Here is a 16,481-nt window from a genome sequence, read left to right as displayed (position 1 = left end):
CTGTGTGTTTTCCTGACTTACAGAGCATACTGTGGTTAATTGCTTCCCTACCTTGGCTATCATCCACGACTCATATGTGCTTAACCTTTTTTTAAATTGTAAAAAAAAACCTTTAAATCATTTTGCTGGTGTAATCTAATTTTATTTTATATCAGGCCTGTGTGTATCTGACTTACAGAGCCTACTGTGGTTAATTGATGCCCTACCAAGGCTAGCAGCCACGACTCATATGTGCTTAACCTTTTTCTTTAAATTAAAAAAAAAAAACCTTTAAATCATCTTGCTAGTGTAATCTATTCTTATTTTCTATCAGGCCTGTGTGTTTTGCTGACTTACAGAGCATACTGTGTTTAATTGCTGCCCTACCAAGGCTAGCAGACGGCCTCTGACTAATATGTGCTTAACCTTTTCCTTTAAATTAAAAAAAAAAAAACCTTTAAATCATTTTCCTAGTGTAATCTAATTGTATTTTCTTTCAGGCCTGTGTGTATCTGACTTACAGAGCCTACTGTGGTTAATTGATGCCCTACCAAGGCTAGCAGCCACGACTCATATGTGCTTAACCTTTTTCTTTAAATTAAAAAAAAAAATCATTTTGCTAGTGTAATCTATTTTTATTTTCTATCAGGCCTGTGTGTTTTGCTGACTTACAGAGCATACTGTGTTTAATTGCTGCCCTCCCTAGTCTATCAGCCAAGACTCATATGTGCTTAACTTTTTTTAAATTCCAAAAAAAAAATTTTTAAATCATTTTGCTAGTGTAATATAATTTTATTTTCTATCAGGTCTGTGTGTATCTGACTTACAGAGCCTACTGTGGTTAATTGCTGCCCTACCAAGGCTAGCAGCTGGCCTCCGACTCATATGTGCTTAACCTTTTCCTTTAAATTAAAAAAAAAAACCCTTTAAATCATTTTCCTAGTGTAATCTAATTGTATTTTCTTTCAGGCCTGTGTGTATCTGACTTACAGAGCCTACTGTGGTTAATTGATGCCCTACCAAGGCTAGCAGCCACGACTCATATGTGCTTAACCTTTTTCTTTAAATTAAAAAAAAACCCTTTAAATCATTTTGCTAGTGTAATCTATTTTTATTTTCTATCAGGCCTGTGTGTTTTGCTGACTTACAGAGCATACTGTGTTTAATTGCTGCCCTCCCTAGTCTATCAGCCACGACTCATATGTGCTTAACCTTTTTTTAAATTCCCAAAAAAAAAACTTTAAATTATTTTGCTAGTGTAATCTAATTTCATTTTCTATCAGGCCTGTGTCTTTCTCACTTACACAGCATACTGTGGTAAATTGCTGCCCTACCTACCAGCCACGACTCATATCTGCTTTACATTATTTTAAAGTTAAAAAAAAAATTAAAATCATTTTGCTAGTGTAATTTATTTCTTTTTCCATCAGGCCTGTGTGTTTCTGGCCCACATCATATAGTGTGACACAGATTAATATTTTTTTTTCCACCACTTATATCTGGTGTAACAACATTAGTGTAAATTTTATGTAAATTTTTTTTTTACATCAGTCCTCTTCTAGGCCTCGATGATTGAAAGCTGGTTTTTAAAATGATATGATGTAAAGATGTTCGCCCTGGAGTGCGAATATAATATCGGAATGAATGAAAGTGTTCGAAATTGATTGCGTGTATGTATTCGAAATGGGCGTTTTTTCGTCATTCGACATACGCTGCGAATGGTTTTTTTGGTTTGCGTAATGTTAAATACCCACTTCGTATGTGTAATTCTGTATTAGTAATTTTTTAAAAAAGTGTCTATTGATCAATTGTATTATCAACTTTGAACTTAGAAATTCAGATTTGTATATTATAAATATTAAATGTCCAAAACTCATGTATTATTTCTGACTTCTGTTTATTTTGAAATAAAAAGAAAATTAATACAATTGCATTCATAAGTAAAGCAATGCAATGCAATGTAATTATACAGTTTTAAATCAAAAATAATTATTAATCATGTGTTCCCTCACACTGGTGTTTACAGCAGGGTCCTGTGAAGAAAATTCATTTTGAATTATTCCATGTTCATCATCATAATCCACATCAATATCTAGATTATTTTCAATGGCTAAATTATGAAGCATACAACACAAAGTTATTATGTCTGCAGCCTTTGTCGGTTGATATTTTAATGCTCCTCCAGTTTTATCAATACAACGGAACCTACTCTTAAGAAGTCCAAATGTACGTTCAATAGCTGATCTTGCTTTTGAGTGTGCGTCATTGAACTTCATTTCTTTTATGTTTGCTGGTTTGGAGACAGGTGTGATTAACCATTTGTAACATGGGTATCCTGCATCTCCTGTTGGATGTATGATTTATGGTTAGTATTACAAATAATAAATTTTATGTATTAGGCAATTAAACATCTTAGTACATAACTTACCAAGTATCAAACCATTTCCACAAATTCCTGCATTCATATCTTCATAAAGGAGTGATTGCTTTAGAATATACGAGTCATGTGCACTCCCTGGAAAAGCTGACAATAGAGAAATAATTTTGTATTTGTGGTCACATACAACTTGAGTGTTTAGAGAGTGCCACCCCTTTCTGTTAAAATATGTTTAATTTTAGTTGCCAGGCCAGTCAGGCTGCCATTAGTGCCAGCCTGTGTGTCAGGCTGCCAGCATAAACTGTGCCTACTTCCATCCTCAGTGCCAGTCCGCGACTCCTATCTGGTGTAACATAATATTATATTTTGTAAAAAAAAACTTTTACATCACTCTTCGAGTGTTATTTAATCTTAGTTCACAGGCCAGCCTGCCACCACTAGTGCCAGCCTGTGTGTCAGGCTGCCAGCACATACTGTGCCTAGTTCTATCCTGAGTGCCATTACTCCTATCTGTTGTAACATTTTTGTAACTTTTGTAAAAACAAACTGTTACATCACTCTGCTATTGTTATTTAATTGCAGTTGCCTGCCTGCCAGCGTGTGTGCCAGGCCCACTTGCCAACTAGTTACACCAATCATATTTGTTATAACAGTAGTGTAAATATTTAAAATAAAATATTTTTTGACTGTGAATCATCGGCCTGCTAGTGCAATTGAATTGCAGTTGCCTGCCAGCCAGCGTGTGTGCCAGGCCCACTTGCCAACTGGTGCCACCAATCATATTTGTTATAACAGTAGTTTAAATATTAAAAATAATACATTTTTGACTCTAAAAGATCAGTCTGCTAGTGTAATCCAATTGCAGTTGCCTGCCTGCCAGCGTGTGTGCCAGGCCCACGTGCTGCCAACTATTCCCACCAATCATATTTGTTATAACAGTATAGTAAATATTTAGAATAAATAATTTTTTGCCTGTGAATCATCAGTCTGCTAGTGCCATTGAATTGCAGTTGCCTGCCTGCCAGCCTGTGTGCCAGGCCCACTTGCCAACTAGTTACACCAATCATAATTGTTGTAACAGTATTGTAAATATTCAAAATTAAAAATTGTTAGACTGTGAATCATCAGTTTGCTAGTGCCATTGAATTGCAGTTTCCTCCTGCCTGCCAGCGTGTGTGCCAGGCCCACTAGCCAACTAGTGCCACCAATCATATGTCTTGTAACAGTATTGAAATATTTTTAAATCATAACTTTTTTGACTGTGAATCTTCAGTCTCCTAGTGCCATTGAATTGCAGTTGCCTGCCTGCCAGCGTGTGTGCCAGGCCCACTTGCCAACTATTTACACCAATCATATTTGGTGTAACAGTATTGTAAATATTTAAAATAAAAAATTCTTAGACTGTGAATCATTAGTTTGCTAGTGCCATTGAATTGCAGTTTACTCCTGCCTGCCAGCGTGTGTGCCAGGCCGACTTGCCAACTAGTTACACCAATCATATTTGTTGTAACAGTATTGTTAATATTGAAAATAAAAAATTGTTAGATTGTGAATCATCAGTTTGCTAGTGCCATTGAATTGCAGTTTCCTCCTGCCTGCCAGCGTGTGTGCCAGGCCCACTAGCCAACTAGTGCCACCAATCATATTTCTTGTAACAGTATTGAAATTTTTTTAAATCATAGCTTTTTTCACTGTGAATCTTCAGTCTCCTAGTGCCATTGAATTGCAGTTGCCTGCCTGCCAGCCTGTGTGCCAGGCCCACTTGCCAACTAGTTACACCAATCATATTAGTTGTTACAGTATTGTTAATATTTAAAATAAAAAAAATGTAGATTGTGAATCATCAGTTTGCTAGTGCCATTGAATTGCAGTTTCCTCCTGCCTGCCAGCGTGTGCGCCAGGCCCACTAGCCAACTAGTGCCACCAATCATATTTCTTGTAACAGTATTGAAATTTTTTTAAATCATAACTTTTTTGACTGTGAATCTTCAGTCTCCTAGTGCCATTGAATTGCAGTTGCCTGCCTGCCAGCGTGTGTGCCAGGCCCACTTGCCAACTAGTTACACCAATCATATTTGTTGTAACAGTATTGTAAATATTTAAAATAAAAAATTCTTAGACTGTGAATCATCAGTTTGCTAGTGCCATTGAATTGCAGTTTACTCCTGCCTTCCAGCGTGTGTGCCAGGCCCACTAGACCACTAGTGCCACCAATCATATTTCTTGTAACAGTATTGAATTTTTTTTAAATCATAACTTTTTTGACTGTGAATCTTCAGTCTCCTAGTGCCATTGAATTGCAGTTGTCTGCCTGCCAGCCTGTGTGCCAGGCCCACTTGCCAACTAGTTACACCAATCATATTTGTTGTAACAGTATTGTTAATATTGAAAATAAAAAATTGTTAGATTGTGAATCATCAGTTTGCTAGTGCCATTGAATTGCAGTTTCCTCCTGCCTGCCAGCGTGTGTGCCAGGCTCACTAGCCAACTAGTGCCACCAATCATATTTCTTGTAACAGTATTGAATTTTTTTTAAATCATAACTTTTTTGACTGTGAATCTTCAGTCTCCTAGTGCCATTGAATTGCAGTTGCCTGCCTGCCAGCCTGTGTGCCAGGCCCACTTGCTAACTAGTTACACCAATCATATTTGTTGTTACAGTATTGTTAATATTTAAAATAAAAAATTGTTAGATTGTGAATCATCAGTTTGCTAGTGCCATTGAATTGCAGTTTCCTCCTGCCTGCCAGCGTGTGTGCCAGGCCCACTAGACAACTAGTGCCACCAATCATATTTCTTGTAACAGTATTGAATTTTTTTTAAATCCTAACTTTTTTGACTGTGAATCTTCAGTCTCCTAGTGCCATTGAATTGCAGTTGTCTGCCTGCCAGCTTGTGTGCCAGGCCCACTTGCCAACTAGTTACACCAATCATATTTGTTGTAACAGTATTGTTAATATTGAAAATAAAAAATTGTTAGATTGTGAATCATCAGTTTGCTAGTGCCATTGAATTGCAGTTTCCTCCTGCCTGCCAGCGTGTGTGCCAGGCTCACTAGCCAACTAGTGCCACCAATCATATTTCTTGTAACAGTATTGAATTTTTTTTAAATCATAACTTTTTTGACTGTGAATCTTCAGTCTCCTAGTGCCATTGAATTGCAGTTGCCTGCCTGCCAGCCTGTGTGCCAGGCCCACTTGCTAACTAGTTACACCAATCATATTTGTTGTTACAGTATTGTTAATATTTAAAATAAAAAATTGTTAGATTGTGAATCATCAGTTTGCTAGTGCCATTGAATTGCAGTTTCCTCCTGCCTGCCAGCGTGTGTGCCAGGCCCACTAGACAACTAGTGCCACCAATCATATTTCTTGTAACAGTATTGAATTTTTTTTAAATCCTAACTTTTTTGACTGTGAATCTTCAGTCTCCTAGGGCCATTGAATTGCAGTTGCCTGCCTGCCAGCCTGTGTGCCAGGCCCACTTGCCGTTTCCAACTAGTGCCACCAATCATATTTGTTCTAACAGTATTGTCAATTTTTACAAAAAAATATTTTTGGACTAAGAAGCATGACTCAGCTAGTTTAATCTAATTGCAGTTGCCTTACTCCCAGCGTGTGTGCCAGACAGGCCCATTTGCCAACTAGTGCCAACAATCATATTTGTTGTCACAGTACTTCTAATATTTAAAAAAAATAAACATTTTTGACTTTGAAACATCAGTCTTTTTTGTTGTTGTCAGTCTCACAGTGTATACTGTGCCCACTTGCCCAGTGCCACCACTCATAATTTGTGTAATAGTATTGTAAGTGTCCATTTAAAAAAAAATGACAGCCAGAGGCAGGCCACCCCGCAGGTTCCGTAGTGGTCGTGGTGCTGTGATTCCTTTAGACCCTACAAATATGCACATTGCTCAGACGCCGGGTGCCAGGGGGGACGCTAAAAGTTCTGAGGAGGACCTAGTTGAATGGCTAACACAGGACACCCAATCTTCTTCAGCTTCCGCTGCTAGTCCTCCTAACCTTGACGCACCATCTACATCCAGCAGTGCTTTGGGCACGTCTCAAGTGACCAGTGCCACTCGCCCGCCTGTCGCCACCACCAACACTAGCACCACAGCCGCTTCACTTGATCTGTCACAGGAGTTATTGACACATCAGTTGGAAGAAATGAGTGATGCACAACCATCATTGACAGAGGATGTAGATAACAGTGATATGTCTCAGTCAGGCAGCATTACAGACATGGAGGTACGGTGTGATGATGATGACGATGATGGACTGTTTGCGGTTGTTTGTGGTGCGTTACACTTGGAGTTTGCTCTGTCACTGTGAAGCGGCCGTAACCCTTACACTACCTGATAGATACGACATCATAACTGATGTTTTAAAGCATGTTATTGCAAACAATTTGGGAATGTTAGGTGATTTAGGCCCTTTATGGGTTAAAAGCAGACTCTGCATCAACTATGTAATTTTCCATGGGATTTTTGACATGGATCCCCCTCCAGCATGCCACAGTCCCGGTGTTAGTCCCCTTGAAACAACTTTTCCATCACTATTGTGGCCAGAAAGAGTCCTTGTAGGTTTTAAAGTTTGCCTGCCTATTGAAGTCAATGGCATCACTACTTGTGACCTGCTGACAGTGCTGCTTGTAACCTACCGACAGTGCTACTTGTGACCTACTGCCTGTGCTGCTTGTGACCTACTGCCTGTGCTTCTTGTGACCTACTGCCTGTGCTACTTGTGACCTGCTGCCTGTGCTACTTGTGACCTGCTGGCTGTGCTACTTGTGACCTGCTGCCTGTGCTACTTGTGACCTACTGCCTGTGCTACTTGTGACCTGCTGTGAAAAAACAAGTACTGTGGGCGTCTTAAAGGGCAGGTCAAAAAAATATATGAGTTGATTATGTCCTAATACATATGAAAAAAATCTTTTAACAAATGATAGGTAAATGATCAAGAAAAAAACAAAGGTTCTGCTAAGAGCTGAAACGTTTCCGGAACTACTTTCTTCACACTATTGTGGCTCACTAAGGACACCGTACTCCAGGAAACACTGAAGCAACAAACAGACATCACACAGCTGAGGGTGGAATTCCAGAGTGTGCATGGGAGAGGAGCTCGGCGGCTTTCTTCCCATCACACACAGAGGGTTCCCAGAGCTGTTTCATGCTGACGGTATAACCGCTACACTGGATTACAAAAACACTTGGAGCTCCTGAACAAATTAAGGTACTGTTTCTCCACGGCAATAACCTGCGCAGGATTGCCGTTTTACACCAATCCTAAAACTTTGAAATTGAATTGAGCATCATTGTTGCAGCTCATTGTTATTTTGCTTAAATAACCAGGATTCATTTTCTCTCATTAGTACTGCTTTTTTGCTTCCTTAACCCTGTCTGCAGCAGAGGCTAAGTATTTTGAAGTATCTTTGGAGGTCTTCTCTCTACATAGATAGGTCACTTACAGAGAATTACTCATTTTATATAAACAAGTTTTTATGCATTTATTTATGTACTAGTACTAAAGCCCGTGTACACGGGCCATTTTTTGCAGTACAGCGGTCCCACCCCTTGCTCTCTCCCCCCTCTCTTTTGCTCTCTCTTCCCCCCTTTCTTTTGCTTTCTCTCCCCCCTCTCTTTTGCTTTCTCTCCCCCCTCTCCTTTGCTCTCTCTCCCCTCTTTTGCTCTCTCCCTCCTTTCTTTTGCTCTCTCTCCCCCCTCTTTTGTTCTCTCCCCCCTCTTTGGCTCTCCCCCCCCCCTCTTTGGCTCTCCTCCCTCCTCTTTGGTTCTCTACCCCCCTCTTTGGCTCCCCCCCCTCTTTGGCTCTCTCCCCTCTTTTGCTCTCTCTCCTCTTTGGCTCTCTCTCTCCCCCCCCTTTGGCTCCCCCCCCTTTGGCTCTCCCCCCCCTTTGGCTCTCCCCCCCCTTTGGCTCTCTCCCCCCCCTTGGCTCTCCCCCCCCCCCCTTGGCTCCCCCCCCTTTGGCTCTCCCCCCCCTTTGGCTCTCTCCTCCCCCTTTTGGCTCTCTCCTCCCCCCTCTTTGGCTCTCTCCCCTCTTTTGCTCTCTCTCCTCTTTGGCTCTCTTTCCTCTTTGGCTCTCTCTCTCCCCCCTCTTTGGCTCTCCCCTCCCCTTTGCCCCCCCCTCTTTGGCTCTCCCCCCCTCTTTTGCTCTCTCTCTCCCCTCTTTGGCTCTCTCCCCCCTCTTTTGTTTTCTCCCCCCTCTTTGGCTCTCTCCCCCCCTCTTTGGCTCTCCCTCCCCCTCTTTGTCTCTGCCCCCCCCTCTTTGGCTCTCTCTCCCCCCTCTTTGGCTCTCTCTCCCCCCCTCTTTGGCTCTCTCTCCTTTTTGGCTCTTTTTCCTCTTTGGCTCTGACCCCCCTTCTCTTTGGCTCTCCCCCCCCTTCTCTTTGGCTCTCCCCCCCCCTTCTCTTTGGCTCTCCCCCCCCTTCTCTTTGGCTCTCCCCCCCTTCTCTTTGGCTCCCCCCCCTTCTCTTTGGCTCTCCCCCCCCTTCTCTTTGGCTCTCCCCCCCCTTCTCTTTGGCTCTCCCCCCCTTCTCTTTGGCTCTCCTCCCCCCCCTTCTCTTTGGCTCACCCCCCCCTCCTCTTTGGCTCTCCCCCCCCCCTTCTCTTTGGCTCTCCCCCCCCTTCTCTTTGGCTCTCCCCCCCTTCTCTTTGGCTCTCTCCCCCCCCCCCTTCTCTTTGGCTCTCCCCCCCCCTTCTATTTGGCTCTCCCCCCCTTCTATTTGGCTCTCCCCCCCCTTCTCTTTGGCTCTCTCTCCCCCTTCTCTTTGGCTCTCTCTCCCCCCCCTTCTCTTTGGCTCTCTCTCCCCCCTTCTCTTTGGCTCTCTCTCCCCGCTTGTCTTTGGCTCTCTCTCCCCCCTTTGGCTCTCTCTCCCCTCTTTGGCCCTTCTCCCCCCCTCTCCTGCTCCTCCCCCCCTCTCCTGCTCCCTCTCTGGCTCTGTCTTGAAGTCTTCACATCGCGGGACCCCGCCCTGCCATGCCCCATCGCGACGGCACCCGTCCGGCCACGCCCATCGCGACGCCCAGCCACGCCCCATCGCGACGGCACCGCCGGCCACGCCCATCGCGACGCCCGGCCACGCCCCCATAGCAACGCTCCCGTCGGCCACAAACAGCTGTGAGGTCTGGGGAGCGTGTGGCCGCTTCTCACGCAGCACACCTCACAGCTGTTGAGTAGCTCGCGCTCCATATCTCTTGCCACAGGCTGTTTCAATCAGCTTACCTCGCGCTCCCCAGACCTCACAGCTGTTTGTGTACCTCGCGCTCCCTATCTCAAGGCCAAGTGTTTGTCTCTACTGCGCATGACGGCTTCAGACAAACACTTGGCCTTTTATAATATAGGATATTTAGTATTGCCTTTTTATATTTATCTCATTGCATGAATTATTTCGCTTACAACTCTTTTAATACATTTAGTAAAGTCATTTAGTAAAGTCTAATTAAATTATATTTTAACATTAATTTCAATTGGCTGTTGTTTTTTTCTTGATCATTTACCTATCATTTGTTAAAAGATTTTTTTTTCTTGATCATTTACCTATCATTTGTTAAAAGATTTTTTTCATATGTATTAGGACATAATCAACTCATATATTTTTTTGACCTGCCCTTTAAGGCGCCCACAGTACTTTTTTTCACTTCAATATTCCTTTTGCTAGTTTGTAGGGAACTAGTATCCATCTGTGGTGCTGATCCTTGCTGTTGGATTTATAGCGCAAGAAGTTTAATCTCTTTTCCAATATACTTGTGACCTGCTGCCTGTGCTACTTGTGACCTGCTGCCTGTGCTACTTGTAACCTGCTGCCTGTGCTACTTGTGACCTGCTGCCTGTGCTATTTGTGACCTACTGCCTGTGCTACTTGTGACCTGCTGCCTATGCTACTTGTGACCTGCTGCCTGTGCTACTTGTGACCTGCTGCATCTGCTACTTGTGACCTGCTGCCTCTGCTACTTGTGACCTGCTGCCTGTGCTACTTGTGACCTACTGCCTGTGCTACTTGTGACCTACTGCCTGTGCTACTTGTGACCTGCTGCCTGTGCTACTTGTGACCTGCTGCCTGTGCTACTTGTGACCTACTGCCTGTGCTACTTGTGACCTGCTGACAGTGCTGCTTGTGACCAACTGCCTGTGCTACTTGTGACCTACTGCCTGTGCTACTTGTGACCTACTGCCTGTGCTACTTGTGACCTACTGCCTGTGCTACTTGTGACCTGCTGCCTGTGCTACTTGTGACCTGCTGCCTGTGTTACTTGTGACCTACTGCCTGTGCTACTTGTGACCTACTGCCTGTGCTACTTGTGACCTACTGCCTGTGCTACTTGTGACCTGCTGCCTGTGCTACTTGTGACCTACTGCCTGTGCTACTTGTGACCTACTGCCTGTGCTACTTGTGACCTGCTGCCTGTGCTACTTGTGACCTGCTGCCTGTGTTACTTGTGACCTACTGCCTGTGCTACTTGTGACCTACTGCCTGTGCTACTTGTGACCTACTGCCTGTGCTACTTGTGACCTGCTGACAGTGCTGCTTGTGACCAACTGCCTGTGCTACTTGTGACCTACTGCCTTTGCTACTTGTGACCTGCTGACAGTGCTGCTTGTGAACTACTGCCTGTGCTACTTGTGACCTGCTGCCTGTGCTACTTGTGACCTAATGCCTGTACTACTTGTAACCTACCGACAGTGCTGCTTGCGACCTGCTGCCTGTGCTACTTGTGACCTGCTGCCTGTGCTACTTGTGACCTACTGCCTGTGCTACTTGTGACCTACTGCCTGTGCTACTTGTGACCTACTGCCTGTGCTACTTGTGACTTGCTGCCTGTGCTACTTGTGACCTGCTGCCTGTGCTACTTGTGACCTACTGCCTGTGCTACTTGTGACCTACTGCCTGTGCTACTTGTGACCTACTGCCTGTGCTACTTGTGACCTGCTGCCTGTGCTACTTGTGACCTGCTGCCTGTACTACTTGTGACCTACTGCCTGTGCTACTTGTGACCTGCTGCCTGTGCTACTTGTGACCTACTGCCTGTGCTACTTGTGACCTACTGCCTGTACTACTTGTAACCCACCGACAGTGCTGCTTGCGACCTGCTGCCTGTGCTACTTGTGACCTACTGCCTGTGCTACTTGTGACCTACTGCCTGTGCTACTTGTGACCTGCTGCCTGTGCTACTTGTGACCTACTGCCTGTACTACTTGTAACCTACCGACAGTGCTGCTTGCGACCTGCTGCCTGTGCTACTTGTGACCTACTGTCTGTGCTACTTGTGACCTGCTGCCTGGTGCTACTTGTGACCTACTGCCTGTGCTACTTGTGACCTACTGCCTGTGCTACTTGTGACCTTCCGACAGTGCTGCTTGCGACCTGCTGCCTGTGCTACTTGTGACCTGCTGACAGTGCTGCTTGTAACCTGCTGACAGTGCTGCTTGTAACCTACCAACAGTGCTACTTGTGACCTGCTGCCTGTGCTACTTGTGACCTGCCTCCTGTGCTACTTGTGACCTGCTGCCTGTGCTACTTGTGACCTGCTGCCTGTGCTACTTGTGACCTGCTGCCTGTGCTACTTGTGACCTGCTGCCTGTGCTACTTGTGACCTACTGCCTGTGCTACTTGTGACTTGCTGCCTGTGCTACTTGTGATCTACTGCCTGTGCTACTTGTAACCTACTGACAGTGCTGCTTGCGACCTGCTGCCTGTGCTACTTGTGACCTACTGCCTGTGCTACTTGTAACCTACCGATAGAGCTGCTTGTGACCTACTGCCTGTGCTACTTGTGACCTACTGCCTGTGCTACTTGTGACTTGCTGCCTGTGCTTCTTGTGACCTACTGCCTGTGCTACTTGTGACCTGCTGCCTGTACTACTTGTAACCTACCGACAGTGCTGCTTGCAACCTGCTGCCTGTGCTACTTGTGACCTACTGCCTGTGCTACTTGTGACCTGCTGCCTGTGCTACTTGTGACCTGCTGCCTGTGCTACTTGTGACCTACTGCCTGTGCTACTTGTAACCTACCGATAGTGCTGCTTGCAACCTGCTGCCTGTGCTACTTGTGACCTACTGCCTGTGCTACTTGTAACCTACCGATAGCGCTGCTTGCGACCTACTGCCTGTGCTACTTATGACCTACTGCCTGTGCTACTTGTGACTTGCTGCCTGTGCTACTTGTGACCTACTGCCTGTGCTACTTGTGACCTGCTGCCTGTACTACTTGTAACCTACCGACAGTGCTGCTTGCAACCTGCTGCCTGTGCTACTTGTGACCTACTGCCTGTGCTACTTGTGACCTGCTGCCTGTGCTACTTGCGACCTGCTGCCTGTGCTACTTGTGACCTGCTGCCTGTGCTACTTGTGACCTGCTGCCTGTGCTATTTGTGACCTACTGCCTGTGCTACTTGTGACCTGCTGCCTGTGCTACTTGTAACCTGCTGCCTGTGCTACTTATGACCTACTGCCTGTGCTAATTGTGACCTGCAGACAGTGCTGCTTGTAACCTACTGCCTGTGCTACTTGTGACCTGCTGACAGTGCATGACCTGCTGCCTATGCTACTTGTGACCTACTGCCTGTGCTACTTGTGACCTACTGCCTGTGCTACTTGTGACCTGCTGCCTGTGCTACTTGTGACCTACTGCCTGTGCTACTTGTGACCTACTGCCTGTGCTACTTGTGACCTACTGCCTGTGCTACTTGTGACCTGCTGCCTGTGCTACTTGTAACCTGCTGCCTGTGCTACTTGTGACCTGCTGCCTGTGCTATTTGTGACCTACTGCCTGTGCTACTTGTGACCTGCTGCCTGTGCTACTTGTGACCTGCTGCCTGTGCTACTTGTGACCTGCTGCATCTGCTACTTGTGACCTGCTGCCTCTGCTACTTGTGACCTGCTGCCTGTGCTACTTGTGACCTACTGCCTGTGCTACTTGTGACCTACTGCCTGTGCTACTTGTGACCTGCTGCCTGTGCTACTTGTGACCTGCTGCCTGTGTTACTTGTGACCTACTGCCTGTGCTACTTGTGACCTACTGCCTGTGCTACTTGTGACCTACTGCCTGTACTGCTTGTGACCTTCTGCCTGTGCTACTTGTGACCTGCTGACAGTGCTGCTTGTGACCAACTGCCTGTGCTACTTGTGACCTACTGCCTTTGCTACTTGTGACCTGCTGACAGTGCTGCTTGTGAACTACTGCCTGTGCTACTTGTGACCTGCTGCCTGTGCTACTTGTGACCTAATGCCTGTACTACTTGTAACCTACCGACAGTGCTGCTTGCGACCTGCTGCCTGTGCTACTTGTGACCTGCTGCCTGTGCTACTTGTGACCTACTGCCTGTACTACTTGTGACCTACTGCCTGTGCTACTTGTGACCTGCTGCCTGTGCTACTTGTGACCTACTGCCTGTGCTACTTGTGACCTACTGCCTGTACTACTTGTAACCCACCGACAGTGCTGCTTGCGACCTGCTGCCTGTGCTACTTGTGACCTACTGCCTGTGCTACTTGTGACCTACTGCCTGTACTACTTGTAACCCACCGACAGTGCTGCTTGCGACCTGCTGCCTGTGCTACTTGTGACCTACTGCCTGTGCTACTTGTGACTTGCTGCCTGTGCTACTTGTGACCTACTGCCTGTGCTACTTGTGACCTTCCGACAGTGCTGCTTGCGACCTGCTGCCTGTGCTACTTGTGACCTGCTGACAGTGCTGCTTGTAACCTGCTGACAGTGCTGCTTGTAACCTACCAACAGTGCTACTTGTGACCTGCTGCCTGTGCTACTTGTGACCTGCCTCCTGTGCTACTTGTGACCTGCTGCCTGTGCTACTTGTGACCTGCTGCCTGTGCTACTTGTGACCTGCTGCCTGTGCTACTTGTGACCTACTGCCTGTGCTACTTGTGACTTGCTGCCTGTGCTACTTGTGATCTACTGCCTGTGCTACTTGTAACCTACTGACAGTGCTGCTTGTGACCTGCTGCCTGTGCTACTTGTGACCTACTGCCTGTGCTACTTGTAACCTACCGATAGAGCTGCTTGCGACCTACTGCCTGTGCTACTTGTGACCTACTGCCTGTGCTACTTGTGACTTGCTGCCTGTGCTACTTGTGACCTACTGCCTGTGCTACTTGTGACCTGCTGCCTGTACTACTTGTAACCTACCGACAGTGCTGCTTGCAACCTGCTGCCTGTGCTACTTGTGACCTACTGCCTGTGCTACTTGTGACCTGCTGCCTGTGCTACTTGTGACCTGCTGCCTGTGCTACTTGTAACCTACCGACAGTGCTGCTTGCGACCTGCTGCCTGTGCTACTTGTGACCTACTGCCTGTGCTACTTGTAACCTACCGATAGTGCTGCTTGCAACCTGCTGCCTGTGCTACTTGTGACCTACTGCCTGTGCTACTTGTAACCTACCGATAGCGCTGCTTGCGACCTACTGCCTGTGCTACTTATGACCTACTGCCTGTGCTACTTGTGACTTGCTGCCTGTGCTACTTGTGACCTGCTGCCTCTACTACTTGTAACCTACCGACAGTGCTGCTTGCAACCTGCTGCCTGTGCTACTTGTGACCTACTGCCTGTGCTACTTGTGACCTGCTGCCTGTGCTACTTGTGACCTGCTGCCTGTGCTACTTGTGACCTGCTGCCTGTGCTACTTGTGACCTGCTGCCTGTGCTACTTGTGACCTACTGCCTGTGCTACTTGTGACCTGCTGCCTGTGCTACTTGTGACCTGCTGCCTGTGCTACTTATGACCTACTGCCTGTGCTAATTGTGACCTGCTGACAGTGCTGCTTGTAACCTACTGCCTGTGCTACTTGTGACCTGCTGACAGTGCATGACCTGCTGCCTGTGCTACTTGTGACCTACTGCCTGTGCTACTTGTGACCTACTGCCTGTGCTACTTGTGACCTACTGCCTGTGCTACTTGTGACCTACTGCCTGTGCTACTTGTGACCTGCTGCCTGTGCTACTTGTAACCTGCTGCCTGTGCTACTTTTGACCTGCTGCCTGTGCTACTTGTGACCTGCTGCCTGTGCTACTTGTGACCTGCTGACATGCTGCTTGCGACCTACTGCCTGTACTGTTTGTAACCTGCTATCATATGCACATATGCAGTCATGACTGCAAAAGGGTTAAACAAATAAATCCTACTGGGAGCTGCAAGCACTGCATTTGCCAACTGGACACAACCAGTTGATTGGCTTACAGGCTGTTTCCTGCTAGGGACCAGCAGTTCTCTAGGGCTCCCAAGTAGTACTTCAGTAAATATGTTATCTATGCTATCTATCTATCTATCTATCTTATCTATCATCTATCTAATCCATCTATCTATCTATCTATCTATCTATCTATCTATCTAATCTATATATCGATCAATCTATCTATCTATCATCTATGTATCTAATCTCTATCATCTATCTAATCAGCATCTATCTATCTATCTATCTATCTATCTATCTATCTATCATCTATCTAATCATCTATCTAATCTATCTATCATCTATCTAATCTCTCTTGCTATCAATTATCTATCTATCTATCTATTATCTCTATCTATCTATCTATCTATCTATCTATCTATCTATCTATCTATCTATCTAACCTATCTATCTATCTATCTATCTATCTATCTATCTATCTAATCCTCTATCTATATATCATATATCTAATCTATTAATCATCTATCTATCACTATTATCTCTATATATCTATCTTAGCTATCATCTATCTAATCATCATATATCTATCATCTCTTATATCTATATCATCTATCTATCTATCTATCTATCTATCCATCTATATCTATTATCTCTATATATCTAATCTAATCTATCTATCTATCCAATCATCATTGATGTATCTATCTATCATCTATTTAATCTATCAATCATCTATCTATCTCTATATATCTATCATCTGTTATTTCTATATAATCTATCATCTATCTAGTATCTATCTATCTATCTATCTATCATCTATCTATCTATCTATCAATCTAATCTATCATCTATCTATCAATCATCTATTTAATCTATTAATCTATCTATCGATCTATCTATCTATCATTCATCTATCTATCTAATTAATCATCTATATAATCTATCAATGAATCTATCTATC

This window comes from Bombina bombina, chromosome 6 (assembly GCF_027579735.1).
Source record: "Bombina bombina isolate aBomBom1 chromosome 6, aBomBom1.pri, whole genome shotgun sequence".
Classification (NCBI taxonomy): domain Eukaryota; kingdom Metazoa; phylum Chordata; class Amphibia; order Anura; family Bombinatoridae; genus Bombina; species Bombina bombina.
Note: the sequence above shows the minus strand (reverse complement) of the source record.